Source organism: Coffea arabica, chromosome 1c (genome assembly GCF_036785885.1).
Source record: "Coffea arabica cultivar ET-39 chromosome 1c, Coffea Arabica ET-39 HiFi, whole genome shotgun sequence".
NCBI classification, from domain to species: Eukaryota; Viridiplantae; Streptophyta; class Magnoliopsida; order Gentianales; family Rubiaceae; genus Coffea; species Coffea arabica.
Window position 1 is genome coordinate 33094214 of NC_092310.1, and position 9412 is coordinate 33103625.

Here is a 9412-nt window from a genome sequence, read left to right on the forward strand (position 1 = left end):
CATCCTTTAAGCTTCGATATGGCGTCTCATACGCCTTAATCCGATGTTCGTAGCTCAACTTATGAGTAAACTAGAAACGAGTGTCAAATCTGCCGTTTCCACTAACGGCCGTCTCCGTTTCCGTTCGTCATATTTACGTGCGCGCGTGCCGTTTTGCCGTTTTGCTTGTTTTGGGCATGTTAGTGGCCGTTTGTGATAAAATCTTCTATTTCAGACAGCGGTGAGCTAGGCGGAGCCGGTGGGGCCCACTACTAGCGAACGCGCGAAGCGATTTTGCTTCCGTACTACTTTTGGTATTTTGAGTAAGTATTCAGGCCAGTTTGGTGTGTTTTCTTTGCTATGTGTTTGAGATATGTGAAAAGGGCACTTAGGCGAGGGTGTACTTTATCGCACTCGACCTAAACCCTAATTTGAATGTATAATTGTACTTGGCATATGTATATGAACCTTTTGGAACCAAAACCCTTGAGCTTGTGGCTCGGGGCGACTTTCGAATAAAGTTTGTGAAGTTTGCAAAGTTTGTGATTTTGAATAATTTTGTGAAGTTTGTGAGTTTGGGGCGAACTCTTGACCTGGTTGGACTATTCGAGCCGGTTAGGGCTTGGTCGAAGGCAGTCCAACTTAGTCTGAGGTCACCAAGTTTGTAGGTTCATGTTATGAACCAATTTTGTAAATCCGGTTCACCGAGAAGGTGACCAAGTTTGTGACCCGAGCTTGTGACTCAAGCTCAAGTTTGTGATTTCGTTCGCCCGGGCAAGTTTGTGAGGTGACTGGCCAGTGAGGGTGATAAGGTGTCGGTGGGTGTACAAGTGAAGTTCTACGGACTATTATTTGCAGTCGACGGAGTGTCGGCAGGAGATCACGCATGGCACATGAGTTGGCTTTGGAGCCACCTGTATCCTTATTATGTGATGTTACTTTTCTGCTTTTGCTTTACTCTTATTGTGTAACTGTTACGTGAAATTTATGCTTTCGCCCCTGTTTACTTACTAAGCATATAGCTTACCCCATTCCTTTTGTTTTCCTTAGCAGGGGCCGACGCGGGGACTTTTGGCTCGTATACTAGTATAGTTAGATTGGCTTGTAATAGTTGAACAGTTAGGATGTTTGTTTTTGTTCTGGTGGTTTGACTCGATACTTTTGGAGAATGTAATTATAACTCTTTTGGGGTTGTATATATTGTATTTAGTGCTCTTTCGAACTTTAAGTTTTGAGTCCTGGCGCGAGCTAGGCAGGCGGCCCGCCGATACCCTTGGGTTCGCCCTTGGGAGAAGTGGGGTCGTCACACCAGTCACCTCACAAACTTGCCCAGGCGAACGAAATCACAAACTTGAGCTTGAGTCACAAGCTCGGGTCACAAAATTGGTTCACATACTCAGCGAACCGGGTTCACAAACTTGGTGACCTCAAACCAAGTTGGACTGACTTCGACCAAGCTCTAACCGGCTCGAATAGTCCATCTAGGTATTGAGTTCAACCTCAAACTCACAAAATTCACAAAATTATTCAAAAGTCACCCTGATCCACCAGCTCAAGGGTTTTAGTTCCAAAATTGCTCATATACATAAGCCATGTACAAATATGTGTGCAAATTAGGGTTTAGAGCGAGTGCGATAAAGTACACCCTCGTCTAAGTACCCTCTTCACACATATCGAAACACATAAGCAACTAACATACAAAAGCGGCCTGAATACTTACTCCAAATACAAAAGTAGTACAAAAGCGGAAATCACTTCGTTGGTTGGCTAGTAGTGGGCCCCACCGGCTCCGCCTAGTTCACCACCGTCTGAAATCGAAGATTGTGTCACAATATATCACAAACAGCTACTCACACACGTAAAACAAGCAAAATGGCAAAATTGGCACGCGCAAGTGCGAAAACGGCAAAAAGGGGCACACGCGCGCGCGCGGAACGGCAAACGGGACGGCCAAATCGGCCATCTTAAACCGTTTTGGTCGAAAGTTAGGCTAGGAGTGTCGGATCAAGGTGAGCGAGATACCGTTTCGAAGCTAAGAGAAAGGGCTACAATTATCATGAAGACATCTCAACCCAGATCTCAATAGGTATAGGTCAAAAAGGCACGAAATAGTGCCAGCTGTTTCATGGCAAGTTACCAAACATGCCCTGTTTGCAAGGCCGTAACTCACGGTTCAGAATTCGAAATCAAGAAATTCCAAAGGCGTTAGAAAGCTGAGACATAAGGCTAAAACTTTGATGTTTTGGCCAAGACCTGAATCCACTCAGAACAGAACGAAAATCGAGTGTCAACGTACCCGTCAGAACTGTCCAAATACAAGGCAGTTCTGACGAGCGTTATTGTTTTGATCATAACAGGAGCTACGGAACTCGGTTTTCGATGTACTTTATACCGTTTCGAAGCTTAGACCAAGATCTAAATTTCTTATGAAGGAGTCGACACCCAGATCGTATGGAATCAGAACGGAAAAATGCACGGCAGAAACTGAAATGCAAAACGTACACAAACGGACGTCTAAAACAGGTCTGAGGGTTTTGTCTATAACTCGGAATACATTAATCTGTTTGACCTGAAATTTTACAGGTAAATTCAGCACTTAAAAGGCTACAACGTTGAAGAAGGCCACTTAACCCAGTTTCGAGTGTAACTAGGTCAAAACTGTAAGATACTAAACCAGAATCGTAAAACAGGTGAACAAACCGCAACCTGGTGCAAACAGCATAACTCAGCCTACTTAAGTCCAAATTCAGAAATTTCAAAGGCATACGAAAGCTTAGAAACAGGGCTACATTTCATCAGAAGACTAGAACAACCAATTCTGAAGTAATCCTATCCAAAATCACCAATTACAAGTGCAGTTCTTACATTCGGACAAAACCAGAACAGCAAGGGTATTTTCAACTTTTCTCACTCTACGCTACTCCGATTGACCTGAAATTTTACAGACACCTATAAAATGTCATTTCCTACAACTTTCATGTTTTAAGCCAAGGCCAATTCGGCCTCTATCTAGGACCAAAATATTCGGACAGAATGAAGAACCAAGAAACCCCAATTTTCCAGATTTCATTCAAAACAGAAATCACTTGCAATCTTCCACTTTTTCCACCATCTAGCATCATTACATACCATTTCCAACCATCATATATAGCCACACAATCATGCTTATATTAAAACAGGAAAAATCCCAATAAATATAAAACTTCACTAAATCATCCAAAAATCAAGATATAAACCATAATTTTTCATCTCTTAACACCACTAAGCATGAATTAAGCTTCATTAGGTGAAGGAGAGAGTTCATTCATTACTCACCTAGTAAAACAAGAGAGAGGGAGTTGCTTGTCACCTTAGCTTCCACAAACACTTCACCAATCAACTTACTAATACCAAATGAAGAGGTTTTATGGAAGGAATTCAAGATTAACCGGTTAGTTTATGAGATTGAGCAAGATTAGGACAAGGAATTGAGAGAGATTTTTCTTTCTTCCTTTGGAGAGAATTTCGGCCAAGAGAGAGAAAAGAATGAGGAAGATTAAGCTTCATTTGTCTTATAAGAAGGTTGGAAAAAATAAGAATTAATTCTAGCCACAAGTTTGGTTAACACTTGGTTGAATCACAACCACACAATTTTCTCTCTCTTGTTGCATTTTGAACCAGTAATTTTCGGCCAATAAGAAGCTAAGAGGGGGGAAGATATTTTGCTCTATTAGTGGTAAACTTGCATGGCAAGTAAGTGGTGGTCAATTGGTGCGTTCAATCGGTAATGCGCGGGACCCGCCGGTTCGCGCCGTTTTTTCTTGAAACACACGTACTAGGGTTTTTACTTCCTATTCACTAATCTTATCTTATTGCTCCTAATTACATATTATTTCTCACTTAAAAGTCACTTTTAATCACCAAATTTGATCCTTTTTCCGTACCAAAATTTCATCCGGCGAAAATCACAAAAACCCTAATTTTGCTCCAATGCTGAAACCGAAGAGTGAAACCCTACTTTCTAGGCTCACTTGCACTTATTATGGAATAATTGGATAGTAGGGCTTTAAATCTTAATCCCTACATAGGGTTTTCGAAATACTCCTAAAACCAAACGTTACCGCCCAGCTAATGAATATATCAACGTAGAACGGACTGGGGCCTCACATAAAACCTTGGTGAAGGTTGCCTCATTTGTATAAAATAGTTCTTATTTGGGTGAGTGATCTTTCAAGTGTAGGTTGTTGAGGGTTAACTAGTATTGTTGTAAAACTCCTTGGCTCAACCAAAGAGTGTTTGGGGTGAGGAAGGAGTGAGCCTTCACTTGTACATCTTGGTTAGCATCGCCATCAATTGAAGAGGCTATTGGTTTGATATTTGGTTCGCATTTCTTATCTTTTCTCTTTAATTAAGTTTTCTTTATTGTGCTTAAATTTGATATATCTTTGTGCATCATTGTGAAATTGTTTGTACTCATTGGGTTGCACCGGGCACTTACAAAATATATTTCAGAATCGTTCATTTCAATGATGTCATAAATCAAAATCCAACGTACAGTTATTGCATTTCGATCCTTTCGATGATGTCATGATTCAAAGAACAAATGTCCGTTTATTGCTCTCGTGAGCCAGTGAAATCATAGTACTTGAACATTGAACGCTCAAACAGATCATTTAACCATAACATTAACATTAAGAGGGAGCCCCTTTTTGAGCTCCAGATGAACATGAACATAAACAAACGGAGGAGACGTTGGTGTTCAGCACAAGACTCCCCAAGTACTCATTTCAAACCAAAACATGTCATGAACTCACATGCAAGCACGCATGATATGCAGTCGAGTAAATAATGCAAGAAACATTTCATAAGAAGCTTTAACAATAGTTTGGGGTCACTCACCTCCATGGCTCAGAAATCATCCATCCTATAACATTGCCTTGCTCAAATCCAAGTCTTAGATCACAAACTCAAAGCAATCAAACCCTTTAAAACTTCGGACAGCACTTCCCCTAAATTTGCTTACTTTCCCAGCCATCATGGTTTCATTATTTCTTCAGCCAGTCCCAAAGGTACACACACAACAACAAGTTCATCCAATAGCCATTCAGCAAGCTCCAAGTAGCACTAGTACAAGTCAAGCTAGGGAAAAGTTCGGAAATGAAAGTTAAGCTCAAAACCAGAAAAATAGCTTTTGACATCCTTTTACGGTAATGGCACCAAAGGCACTATGATTGTCGGATGAAGGTGTAAGATACACCATTTGGAAACTAAGAGATAGGGCTACAATATTACAGAAGGTCACTCAACCCAGTTTCGAGTGTAACAAGGTCAAAAATGCAAGATACTACACCAGAATCACAAAAATAGATTCACAGAACGCATTCTAGCGGAAACATCATAAATCAGTCTACCTAAATCCAAATCCAGAAATTCAAAAACCAGATGAAAGCTAAGAAACAGGGCTAAATTTCATCAGAAGGCCTCAACAACCAATTCCGAAGCAATTCCAGCCAAAACAACCAATTACAGGCGCAATTCTTACATTCGGGTAAAAGCAGAACAGCAATAGTAATTTCGACTTTTCTCATTCTACGCTACTCCGATTGACCTAAAATTTTGTAGGCACCTCTAAACTATCATTCTCTACAACTTTCATGTTTTAAGCCAAGGCCAATTCGGCCTATATCTATGAGATACAAATTCCGGCAGAATGTTATCATCATAAACCCTAACTTTCCAAAATTTCTTCCAAAACAGAAATTGTTTGCAATTAACCACTTTTTCCACCTCATAGAGTCCTTAAACATCATTTCCAATCATCATACATGACCCCATAATCATATCCATATGAAAACAGAAAAATCCCCAATAATTATAAAACTTCACCAATTCAACCAAAATCAAGATATAATCCATAAAAGTGTATCTTATACCACCACCAATCATGAATTGAACATCATTAGAGGAAGGAGAGGGGTCCTTCACAACTCACCTTAGCAATACAAGTGATAGAGCAACTAGTCACCTTAGCATTCCAAACAACTCCACAACCAAGTTCAACTCCACCAAACTAAGAGGTTTTATGGAGTAATTGGAAGATTAATCGGTTTAATTGAAAGATTGGGCAAGATTGGAGACTAGAAAATTGAGAGCTTTTCTTTCCTCCATTGAGCAAGAGAATTCGGCCAAGAAGCTTGCAAAATGAAGAGATTTTTGACCAATTTTAATTAAATGGTAAAGTTATGAATAGTAGTCAAACTCAAGACTAAATCTTATGGTGACACTTGTCACCTTTAGGTTTAAAACTTATCTTTTTGTCTCTCCAATACAAATATTTTAACACCTTGTAAAATAATATCACTTAATACAAAATTCCAACAAGTTGTCAAAAATATAATGCATTTACCGCACTTGCGGGTCCCACGTCCAAAATACGCTTTTAATTTCTCAAAAACTAGCCGATATTAGAAAATTCATTTTAAAACTATCTTTGCTCATAAACTTTATCTGGGAATTTTTCTAATAAAGAAACTTTAGAAAAGGCGGGCGATTAAATAAAATAAACCTTAGAAAATTAGAAAATTTTCGGGTTCTCACTCTCATTCTTTTCGGGGCGTCACAAACTCCCCTCCTTAAAAGAATGTCGTCCTCGACATTCCATCTTGTACCAATCAAGTCGAGATATCCCGCAAGAATTACTAATATTGCAAACCAAACCGACAGTCCGGCATCCTAAACTTCAAGCCTAGGATACACTACAGAGATCTGAAGCCTAAGCTCTGATACCAACTGTGACGGCCCCGCCTTCCCCTAGGGCGTACCCCAGGGTTCGGCGGGCTGCCTGCCCAACTCTCGCCGGGACTCAGTCGTTCACTACATTCCTCAAACAGATTACAATATAAATCTCAAAAATTACATCAAATTCTCCAAGAATTACATATCACAAATGCAGCGGAAACTAATTCCCAACTATACATAAAATGATTTCCAAATCCAAACTGTACAAGATATTTGCCATCCAGCCACGTGAATAAGTACTACAAGCCTTCCTTCGCCACGAGCCCTGTGGAGGGGAATAAAATAGTTTTGGGGTGAGCTAGAAGCTCAGCGAGTAACCAGAAAAATCAGTAATCAAATATATTTCAGAATCGTTCATTTCAATGATGTCATGAATCAAAATCCAACGTACAGTTATTGCATTTCGATCCTTTCGATGATGTCATGATTCAAAGAACAAATGTCCGTTTATTGCTCTCGTGAGCTAGTGAAATCATAGTACTTGAACACCGAACGCTCAAACAGATCATTTAACCATAACATTAACATTAAGAGGGAGCCCCTTTTTGAGCTCCAGATGAACATGAACATAAACAAACGGAGGAGACGTTGGTGTTCAGCACAAGGCTCCCCAAGTACTCATTTCAAGCCAAAACATGTCATGAACTCACATGCAAGCACGCATGTTATGCAGTCGAGAAACTAATGCAAGAAACATTTCATAAGAAGCTTTAACAATAGTTTGGGGTCACTCACCTCCATGGCTCAGAAATCATCCATCCTATAACATTGCCTTGCTCAAATCCAAGTCTTAGATCACAAACTCAAAGCAATCAAACCCTTTAAAATTTCGGACAGCACTTCCCCTAAATTTGCTTACTTTCCCAGCCATCATGGCTTCATTATTTCTTCAGCCAGTCCCAAAGGTACACACACAACAACAAGTTCATACAATAGCCATTCAGCAAGCTCCAAGTAGCACTAGTACAAGTCAAGCTAGGGAAAAGTTCGGAAATGAAAGTTAAGCTCAAAACCAGAAAAATAGCTTTTGACATCCTTTTACGGTAATGGCACCAAAGGCACTATGATTGTCGGATGAAGGTGTAAGATACACCGTTTCGAAACTAAGAGATAGGGCTACAATATTACAGAAGGTCACTCAACCCATTTTCGAGTGTAACAAGGTCAAAAATACAAGATACTACACCAGAATCACAAAAACAGATTCACAGAACGCATTCTAGCGGAAACATCATAAATCAGTCTACCTAAGTCCAAATCCAGAAATTCAAAAACCAGATGAAAGCTAAGAAACAGGGCTAAATTTCATCAGAAGGCCTCAACAACCAATTCCGAAGAAATTCCAGCCAAAATAACCAATTACAGGTGCAATTCTTACATTCGGGTAAAAGCAGAACAGCAATAGTAATTTCGACTTTTCTCATTCTAAGCTACTCCAATTGATCTGCAATTTTGTAGGCACCTCTAAAATATCATTCTCTATAACTTTCATGTTTTAAGCCAAGGCCAATTCGGCCTCTATCTATGAGATACAAATTCCGGCAGAATGTTATCATCACAAACCCTAACATTCCAAAATTTCTTCCAAAACAGAAATTGTTTGCAATTAACCACTTTTTCCACCTCATAGAGTCCTTAAACATCATTTCCAATCATCATACTTGACCCCATAATCATATCCATATGAAAACAGAAAAATCCCCAATAATTATAAAACTTCACCAATTCAACCAAAATCAAGATATAATCCATAAAAGTGCATCTTATACCACCACCAATCATGAATTGAACATCATTAGAGGAAGGAGAGGGGTCCTTCACAACTCACCTTAGCAATACAAGTGATAGAGCAACTAGTCACCTTAGCTTTCCAAACAACTCCACAACCAAGTTCAACTCCACCAAACTAAGAGGTTTTATGGAGTAATTGGAAGATTAATCGGTTTAATTGAAAGATTGGGCAAGATTGGAGACTAGAAAATTGAGAGCTTTTCTTTCCTCCATTGAGCAAGAGAATTCGGCCAAGAAGCTTGCAAAATGAAGAGATTTTTGACCAATTTTAATTAAATGGTAAAGTTATGAATAGTAGTCAAACTCAAGACTAAATCTTATGGTGACACTTGTCACCTTTAGGTTTAAAACTTATCTTTTTGTCTCTCCAATACAAATATCTTAACACCTTGTAAAATAATATCACTTAATACAAAATTCCAACAAGTTGTCAAAAATATAATGCATTTACCGCACTAGCGGGTCCCACGTCCAAAATACGCTTTTAATTTCTCAAAAACTAGCCGATACTAGAAAAATCATTTTAAAACTATCTTTGCCCATAAACTTTATCTGGAAAATTTTTCTAATAAAGAAACTTTAGAAAAGGCGGGCGATTAAATAAAATAAACCTTAGAAAATTAGAAAATTTTCGGGTTCTCACTCTCATTCTTTTCGGGGCGTCACAAACTCCCCTCCTTAAAAGAATGTCATCCTCGACATTTCATCTTGTACCAATCGAGTCGAGATATCCCGCAAGAATCACTAATATTGCAAACCAAACCGACAGTCCGGCATCCTAAACTTCAAGCCTAGGATACACTACAGAGATCTGAAGCCTAAGCTCTGATACCAACTGTGACGGCCCCACCTTCCCCTAGGACGT